General features: G+C 50.9%; 1 non-coding gene across 1 annotated transcript; it reads right to left on the bottom strand.

The window, feature by feature from the left end:
- Nucleotides 1-8,451: 8,451 nt before the first annotated feature.
- LOC122240610 lies at nucleotides 8,452-8,556 on the bottom strand. Its single transcript, XR_006220390.1, has one exon. It is a non-coding gene; the product is annotated as a U6 spliceosomal RNA (small nuclear RNA).
- Nucleotides 8,557-8,757: the final 201 nt, after the last annotated feature.

Below are 8,757 nucleotides of genomic sequence, written 5' to 3'. Positions count from 1 at the left end.
GAGAAGAAGTCAGGAGTCCTGGATTCTCTCCCCACTTTGGCAAATGAGTCATTATACAGCTGCCATCAGGTCACTTGCCTTTCTGGGCCTCAGTTGCCTTTGTAAATAGGTCCCAGGTGCCTGCATGTGATCTCTTCTAGCTTAAATATCTAGAATTCCTCCCTCCGGCTACCTGCCAGGCTGTTAGGGCCTTGAGAGCCAGAAGCGAATCTGGTTCATGTCTGTATTCCCCCCCTGCCCATCGGCCCTGTTCTGTCCTCCAGGGTTGAGGGGGCCAGGAGGACACTGCCTGCCCAGTAATGACAAGCTGCCCTCTAGTGGCCCAACGAGGCAATGACCTCACATCTGTACTGCTGTTCTTTCCCACCAAAGGAAAGATCCACAAACCTGGCAGTAACCTCAGAGGACAGACTTTCACCCAAGCAAAAAAAACAAAAACAAAAACAAAAAACCATTGTGGTGGCCTCCCAGACAAGCGGCACAGGCTTTAGAGTATCCAACTCGGGTTTGCTATAGCTGTGTGATTTTGAACAGGTCACAAGCTCTCTGAGCTCTTCATCTGTAGAAATGGGGATTATTATCAGTCAGCATGGGTTAAATTATACTGCAATAACAAGCAATTCCAAAATCCCAATGGCTTATAAAAACAAAGATTTACTTCTCGTTCATTTCTCACGTCCACACTGGTTTGCATCCATGGAGGCTCTGCTCTGAGTCATCTTGACTTTGGGACCCAGGCTGATGGAGCAGCCCTGTGCCGGAGCCTTTCTCCTCATCGTGGGAGAGGGGAGAAGGGAGTGGAGAGCTGTGCACTCGCTATGAAATGCTTTGGCCTGAGGGCGCCTGGCTGGCTCAGTCTGGAGAGTGTGCCGCTCTTGATCTCGGGGTTGTGAGTTCAAAATCCACGTTCGTTGTAGAGAGAACTTAAATAAATTTAAAAAGAAAGAAAGAGAGAGAGAGAGAGAAAGAAAAAAAGGGAAAGATAGAAAAAGGAAGAAAGAAAGAAAAAGGAAGGAAGGAAGGGAGGAAGAGAAATGCTTTGGCCTGGACTCACATCTGATCACAACTCACTGGCGAGAATTAGTCGCATGGCCCCACCCACCACAAGGAGGTAGAGAGGTTAACCCTACTATACATGAGAGTTGAAGAGCCAGAAATATTTGATGAACGGGACTGATGACCCACTTGCATGCTTGTGGGAATACAGGGAGAAGTGCAATGAAGTCAATCCACGTTAGCCATTGAAACTGTTACCTTGTAATTCTGTTTTCCTTTTGTATTTACCCTTATGATTTCCTGTGACGTCCACATCAATTCCGCCTGCTTACAGCTGCAGGGAAATGGACTTGCGGAGATTCACACAATGAACCAGTGGCTGGACGGAAGGAAGGAAGGAAGGAAGGAAGGAAGGAAGAGAAATGGAAGGAAGAGAAATGGAATGGAAGAAATGGAAGGAAGGAACCAGTGGCTGGAAGGAAGGGGGGAAGAGCCCCTCCTACTATATGGGGAGGAAGAAATGGGGCTTTGCCCACCTAACGTTCTCTGTGAGTGTGTTGACTGACAGTGTGATGATCTTTTGAGGAAGCCTGAAGCCTCTGCCCTCCTCCCAAAGCTGGTCTCTGGCCTTTCCAAGCCCTTCCCGCCCCGCCAGAGTGGAGAGCCGAGGGCGTGGAACAATGAGAAGCCTGTCCCACCCTCCAGGACCGGAGTCCGAACATTGCAACCATTCCTACGCAGGGACCCTGCACATTCCCGCCTCTTGTCCTCCTGTTCTGGGCCTGGCCCAGACACACCCACCATATCCTGACAGCTCCCAGATGGTGGGAAAGGAAAGCTCTCAGGACTCTGCAAAATCCCCCCAAACATTTAAAAACCTGCACAACAGTTGTTTTTTTTTCCCCCCCCCCCGGCCCCCAGGAAGGCTCTGAGCCATTCTAAAATCTTAGCATCTAAGCAGATGGGTAGCCCCTGGCAGGACTTCCAGAGACCAGCCCATTCATTCAAAAAGCATGCTTTCAGGGAGGCCCTGCCCAGTGCCAGGCAGGGTGTGGTCTGAGATGAAGAGGCACCATTGCTGCTCTCTACAGACATAACAACAAAATCACACTACGAGATTAGGGCTGTAATGGGGAGAGCTACTCGTGGGGTCAGGGAAGTCTTCCTGGAGGAGGCAAGCAATTGGAGAGTCATCAGGTTCTCTCCTCGGATCTAAACCTTACTTGAAAAACCGCCTTCTGCTCATTCAGTCTCCCCTCCCACCACTTACTGACTTACTCACTGACATTCTGTGCTTCAAACACATGATACCACTCACAGGTGTTTTTTGTTTTGTTTTGTTTTTCATGTTTATTCATTTTTGAGAGACAGAACATGCACGAGCAGAGGGAGGGGCAGAGAGAGAGAGAGAGAGAGAGAGAGAGAGAGAGAGAGAGAATTCCAAGCAGGCTCCACGATGTCAGTGTAGAGCCTGATGCGGGGTTCGATCCCACGAGCCCAAGCTGAAAACAAGAGTTGGACGCTTAACCGAATGAGCCACCTAGGCACCCCACCACTCACAGTTTCCAGCGAGGACGGGGTTCTTTCAAGCCGTTATGGGTCTGCACTTGCTGACTCCTTTTCCCCTTAGGGAAAACTCTTATTCAGCCTTCAAAACCCAGCTGAGTGGTTATATCCTCCAGGAAGCTTTCCTTGACAAACCCCATCCACGAGAGTAGGCATGTCTTCAGTTGTCTTCAGTTTCTCGTACATACTTCTCTTGCTGCAATCACACTTTTGTAATTCGTTTACACATCTGTCCTCCCCTCCAGTTTGTGAGCTCCTTTGATACAGAGACTTCTTCTTCTTTGTCATTGTATTCTTGGTGCCAGGCCTAGTGCTGGGGTAGAGCAGGTATGTGACATGCCTCTGTAGGGCCTTAACATTTGCCACAACCAGTGGGGCAGGCGAAGCAGGGATAAGGAAATAACTGGCAGGTTCTTTTTCTTTTTTTTTTTTTTTTTTTAACATTTACTTATTTTTGAGACAGAGAGAGAGAGCATGAACAGGGCGGGGTCAGAGAAAGAGGGAGACACAGAATCGGAAACAGGCTCCGGGCTCCGAGCTGTCAGCACAGAGCCCGATGCGGGGCTCGAACCCACGGACCGCGAGATCATGACCTGAGCCGAAGTCGGACGCTTAACCGACTGAGCCACCCAGGCGCCCCGCAGGTTATTTTTCCATGGAGAACCTGCCATGAGCTGAGCACAATGCCAGGCACTGGCAGCGGACATTTATCTGGGCTTTAATCACCTGTGGTTCTCAGTGCCTGGCACACACAAATGCTCGGTGAATTCACGTATGTGTCCGAGAGCCAAGGAAGCTTGCCCAAGGACGTGCAATGTAAATGAGCAGTTTTATAGGATTTAGTATAGTCAGGTCCTGACCTCAAGGTGCTCCCAGTGCAGTCCTCTAGCATGCCCTGGCAGATGAAAAAATCTGTCTTCGCGCACTGGCCTCTTTCTGTAGGCTCTGCTATCTGGGTCAACCCGCCCCCTTGTAAAAAATGCTGAGAATGGGGGCGCCTGGGTGGCTCAGTCGGTTAAGCGTCCGACTTCGGCTCAGGTCATGATCTCACGGTCCGTGAGTTCGAGCCCCGCGTCGGGCTCTGTGCTGACAGCTCAGAGCCTGGAGCCTGTTTCGGATTCTGTGTCTCCCTCTCTCTCTGACCCTCCCCCGTTCATGCTCTGTCTCTCTCTGTCTCAAAAATAAATAAACATTTTTTTAAAAATGCTGACAATGCAGTTTGTTGTGTCAACAACCCATATGAGACATTTCTTTTTAGTATCTAGAACCAGAAATTTGTCTTTCATGAAGATTCAGTTTCTCCCTTCTGTCACATAAAAAGAATAAAATGACCTCTTTGTGTTTCTTCTTTCCCTCTGGCTGCCAGGAAGCTCAGAGATAAGTAATAGTATGACAGCAGGGGTCAGAGTTGGAATGCTTCCTTCTCACCCCCATGTATGTGTGGCTTCTTTAACAGAAATCTTCTTGTGTTCTTTACGAGAAGAGCAGGTGTAAACAAACATTTATGTAAGAAGCCCTGGGAACCGGGAAAGGGCCCAGGTTTAAGAGCAGAAGACCCTCTCTGAGCCTCAGCCTTCTCCTCAGCAGCCCTTGTACAGAGGCAGACGTCCTATGAGAAGGATTGGCCACTGCCCAAGCCTCACGTGGGGTCACAGTCAACGTCCTCCCTGCCGAGGTTATGAGTTTATAACCTTGAACACATTCACTCTTCTGACCCAGTGTGGCCAGAAGTTTTATTATTTTTTTTTTTAAGTCTTTTTTTTTTCAAGTTCATTTATTTATTTTGAGAGAGACAGAGACAGTGCAAGTGGGCTGGGCGGGCAGAGAGAGAGGGAGACAGAGAATCCCAAGCAGGCTCCGTGCTGCCAGCGCAGAGCCCAACGCAGGGCTCAAACCCACGAAAACACGAGATCATGACCTGAGCCGAAACCAAGAATCGGATGCTTAACTGACTGAGCCACGCAGGTGCCCCCGAAGTTTTATTTTTGAAGAGGAGTCAGAAAAAGAGATTTTTCACATGAAATCTCCTGACATATATGTTGCCAATTGATTTTCTTCCTTTTTTTTTTTTCTCCAAAACACTGTGTTGGGTAACACAACAATCTGGCTGTAGGCCGGGTCTAGCCTGAGGTCCTCCCAGGCCCAGCCAGTCCAGCCCAATCCACGTCCAACAGAGCCTTTTTGGTGTGTTTGGACTGGGGGCCAGGGGACAATTTACATGATTTCTGCTGAACTCTCCCCTCTGCCAACACCCAAGAGAACTGCCTTGTCCTGAGATGACCCCAGCCTGGGGCCATGTTGGTCCAGGTGGGCCCTGACCCAAGCTGGGCCATACACAGGACACTGCCCCAGCCTTGGATGACTGGTTTAAAATAGGCGTCTGACCTAGAATGAGCCAGTGAATCCCTCCCGTGAGATACTTGGGCTTGAGGCCAGAGAGAGGGACAGATAACTGACACCGATGGCTGGAGCAGGTAGGATATCAAACTTGGACAGCAGGTGGCCATGATCAGGGGGTCAGGTGGTGACTCGTGAAATAGGTGTGCAGAAGCAAGAATAAAAAATGGGTGAGAAATGGGGCGTCTGGGTGGCTCAGTTGGTTAAGCGTCCGACTCCTGATTTCACCTCAGGTCATGATCTCACGGTTCATAAGTTCGAGCCGGCATTGGGCTCTGTGTGGACAGTGCAGAGCCTGGTTGGGATTCTCTCTCTCTCCCTCTCTCTGCCCCTGCCCTGCTCATGCTCTCTCTGTTTCTCTCAAAATAAATAAATAAAGTTAAAAAAATTTTTTTTTAATTTTTTTTTAACGTTTATTTATTTTTGAGACAGAGAGAGACAGAGCATGAACAGGGGAGGGGCAGAGAGAGGGGGAGACACAGAAATGGAAGCAGGCTCCAGGCTCTGAGCCATCAGCCCAGAGCCCGACGCGGGGCTCGAACTCACAGACCGCGAGATCGTGACCTGAGCTGAAGTCGGACTCCCAACCGACTGAGCCACCCAGGCGCCCCCAAAAAAATTTTTTTCTTAATGGTGTGAATCTGAGTGCCTAGTTCTCGTTGTCCTGACGTCTGCTACTTTCCTGTCCTGCAGGGTCTGAACACCCCAGTGTCCTCATGGAAACTTCCCCTTCTTACCCAAGCCAGTGGAGTTGGGATCTATGATGTTTCTTGCACTCATGCACAGGGCATGTGCTTGGGCCCTTTCTGGTCCTGCCTCTGACCAGGGCTGGGAGACAGTTTTCTGATAAATAAGTAGCACTGAGCTTCTAGCCCTGGTGCCCCGGCTCTCAGCCCCAGGCCTCACACCTCTGCTCACTTAGCTCGTGAAATCCAGAGCCTCGGAAGATAAGAAGTTTACCCCCTCAGGGAAGGGAGCCCAGATACATTGGGGCTGGCCCAGCCAGAGAAACGAAGGCAGATCGGGACCAGCTACCCGGTGGGTGGTGCTGGTCCCCCCTCCATTCTTGTGTGGGGTGATCTTTAAGGCCCTGGAAGGGCTCCACCCTCCAGTGGGTCCCCAGAGAGCCCACTCACCCGCCCACCTACTTCTGCCGCACCCTGCCCGCCCTGACAGCCAGACTCAGAGCCCCCACTCATACGCTCACCAGACTCTGGGCTTTCCTGTCCACCCTTCCCCTCCCTCATGCTGCAAACCCAGGTGGTGGAACCCTCTGGATGGCCTGGGTGGGTTCTTTCTCTCTGTACTTATCTCCTCCTCTGTAAAACGTTCTCAGTCCCACTATTTTTCACCTGGCACCCGTTCCCTCTTTTAGGCAACTGCCACTGCCTACCCCTGCCCCCCTCCTCGGACCATGTGATCAGCAGGCTAACTGCCCCTGGCTGCAGTGGTGGGCACCAGAGCTGCCTGGCAATCGGGGCATCCCACGCCCTCAACTCATGTGCCCTGGGGGCCAATGCGAGTTCATCCCCTGAGATTTCACCGCAACAAGATGCATGCCCTCCCCTGAAATCAGGGCGCCAAGGGCTGTGGGAGCCAGGGACTCCCAGGGGAGACTTACCACCCGGTGGAGAATGCCCGCACAAAGGAAACCAGGACTGAGGGAGACAAAGAGACAGACGGAGAGATGGCATGTCCTGGCGACATCCTTGAGCCCTAGGGTTCCAGCCAAGTACGAGTCTGGAACCGAACCCTTTTATTTCAGCTGTTTTCACTTTGGTGTCTTGTGCCTGCACAAGGGCTGGGTGGCAGTGAGGGGCAGCCACGTGGTCGGGGAGGGGGTGGGAAAATCTCCCAAGCTGCAGAATGCCCTGCCGGAGGGGCAGGCACAGCAGGGCCAGGCTCGGGTGAAGCCAGAGACACACCGAGGGCACAGGATTGAAGGGGGCACCTGGGTGTGAGCCCGAGGCGCCTCTCTGGCCTCACCCCAGCCCGGCTCTGCAAGATGGTGTATACAAGACCCGGTTTGCCCCCTGAAGGAAGAGCAGCTCCAGCCCTCGAGGCAACTTTTGCCTTCCTTCGTTCCTTAGATGAGGCCTGTGCAAGAGTGAGCCCTGGTCTGGGGTCAGGATTTCTGGTCCAAATCTCAGCCCACTGCCCTGTGGCCTCAGCAAATCCCTACGACAATAGAATGATAGTTGTGACCGTGTGTTCTCCCCCTTTCAAGGAGGCAGACGTTTGGGTTTTTGTTTGTTTTGTTTTGTTTTGAGAGAGACAGAGAGAGAGAGAGAGAAAGAGCGCGCGCGCACGCGCACACACACACACACACACACACACACACACATGAGCAGGGTACAGGCAGAGGGGGAGGGAAAGAGAAGATCTCCAGCAGGCTCCACACCCAGTGCAGAGCCTGATGAGGGACTTGACCTCAAGACTTAGAGATCATGACGTGAGTTTAAATCAAGAGTTGTGGGACGCTTAACCGACTGAGCCACCCAGGCACCCCAAGGAGGTGGACTTTTTTTTTTTTAATTTACATCCAAGTTAGTTAGCATATAGTGCAACAATGATTTCAGTAGATTCCTTAATGTCCCTTACCCATTCAGCCCATCCCCCCTCCCACACCTCCTCCAGTAACCCTCTGTTTGTTCTTCATATTTAAGAGTCTCTGGGGCGCCTGGGTGGCTCAGTCGGTTAAGCGTCCGACTTCAGCTCAGGTCACGATCTCGCGGTCCGCGGGTTCGAGCCCCGCGTCGGGCTCTGGGCTGATGGCTCAGAGCCTGGAGCCTGCTTCAGATTCTGTGTTTCCCCCTCTCTCTGCCCCTCCCCCATTATGCTGTGTCTCTCTCTGTCTGAAAAATAAATAAACGTTAAAAAAAATTTTTTTTTAAATAAAAAATTAAAAAAAAAAAAAAAAAAGAGTCTCTGGGGCGCCTGGGTGGCTCAGTCGGTTAAGCGTCCGACTTCAGCTCAGGTCACTATCTCACGGTCCGTGAGTTCGAGCCCCGCGTCCGGCTCTGGGCTGATGGCTCAGAGCCTGGAGCCTGCTTCCGGTTCTGTGTCTCCCTCTCTCTCTGCCCCTGCCCCGTTCATGCTCTGTCTCTCTCTGTCTCAAAAATAAATAAACGTTAAAAAAAAATTTTTAAAAAAAAGAGTCTCTGATGTTTTGTCCCCCTCCCAGTTTTTATATTATTTTTGCTTCCCTTCCCTTATGTTCATCTGTTTTGTATCTTAAAGTCCTCATATGAGTGAAGTCATATGATCTTTGTCTTTCTCTGACTGACTAATTTCGCTTAGCATAATACCCTCCAGTTCCATCCACGTAGTTGCAAATGGAAAGATTTCATTCTTTTTGATTGCCCAGTAATACTCCATTGTATCTATGTACCACATCCTCTTCATCCAATCATCCATCGATGGACATTTGGGCTCTTTCCATACTTTGGCCATTGTTGATCATGCTGCTCTAAACATTGAGGTGCATGTGCCAAAAATAAGGAACACTTTATGAATTTGTGTGTCATCCTTGCACAGGGGCCATGCTAATACTCTCTGTATCGTTCTAATTTTAGTATATGCACTGCCAAAGCAAGCACAGGAGGTGGACCTTTTAAATGAACATACAGGGGCGCCTGGGTGGCGCAGTCGGTTAAGCGTCCGACTTCAGCCAGGTCACGATCTCGCGGTCCGTGAGTTCGAGCCCCGCGTCAGGCTCTGGGCTGATGGCTCGGAGCCTGGAGCCTGTTTCCGATTCTGTGTCTCCCTCTCTCTCTGCCCCTCCCCCGTTCATGCTCT

Source organism: Panthera tigris, chromosome B4 (assembly GCF_018350195.1).
Source record: "Panthera tigris isolate Pti1 chromosome B4, P.tigris_Pti1_mat1.1, whole genome shotgun sequence".
Lineage (NCBI taxonomy): Eukaryota > Metazoa > Chordata > Mammalia > Carnivora > Felidae > Panthera > Panthera tigris.
The sequence above is the reverse complement of the archived record's forward strand: the minus strand, read 5'-3'. Positions and strand labels throughout refer to the sequence as shown.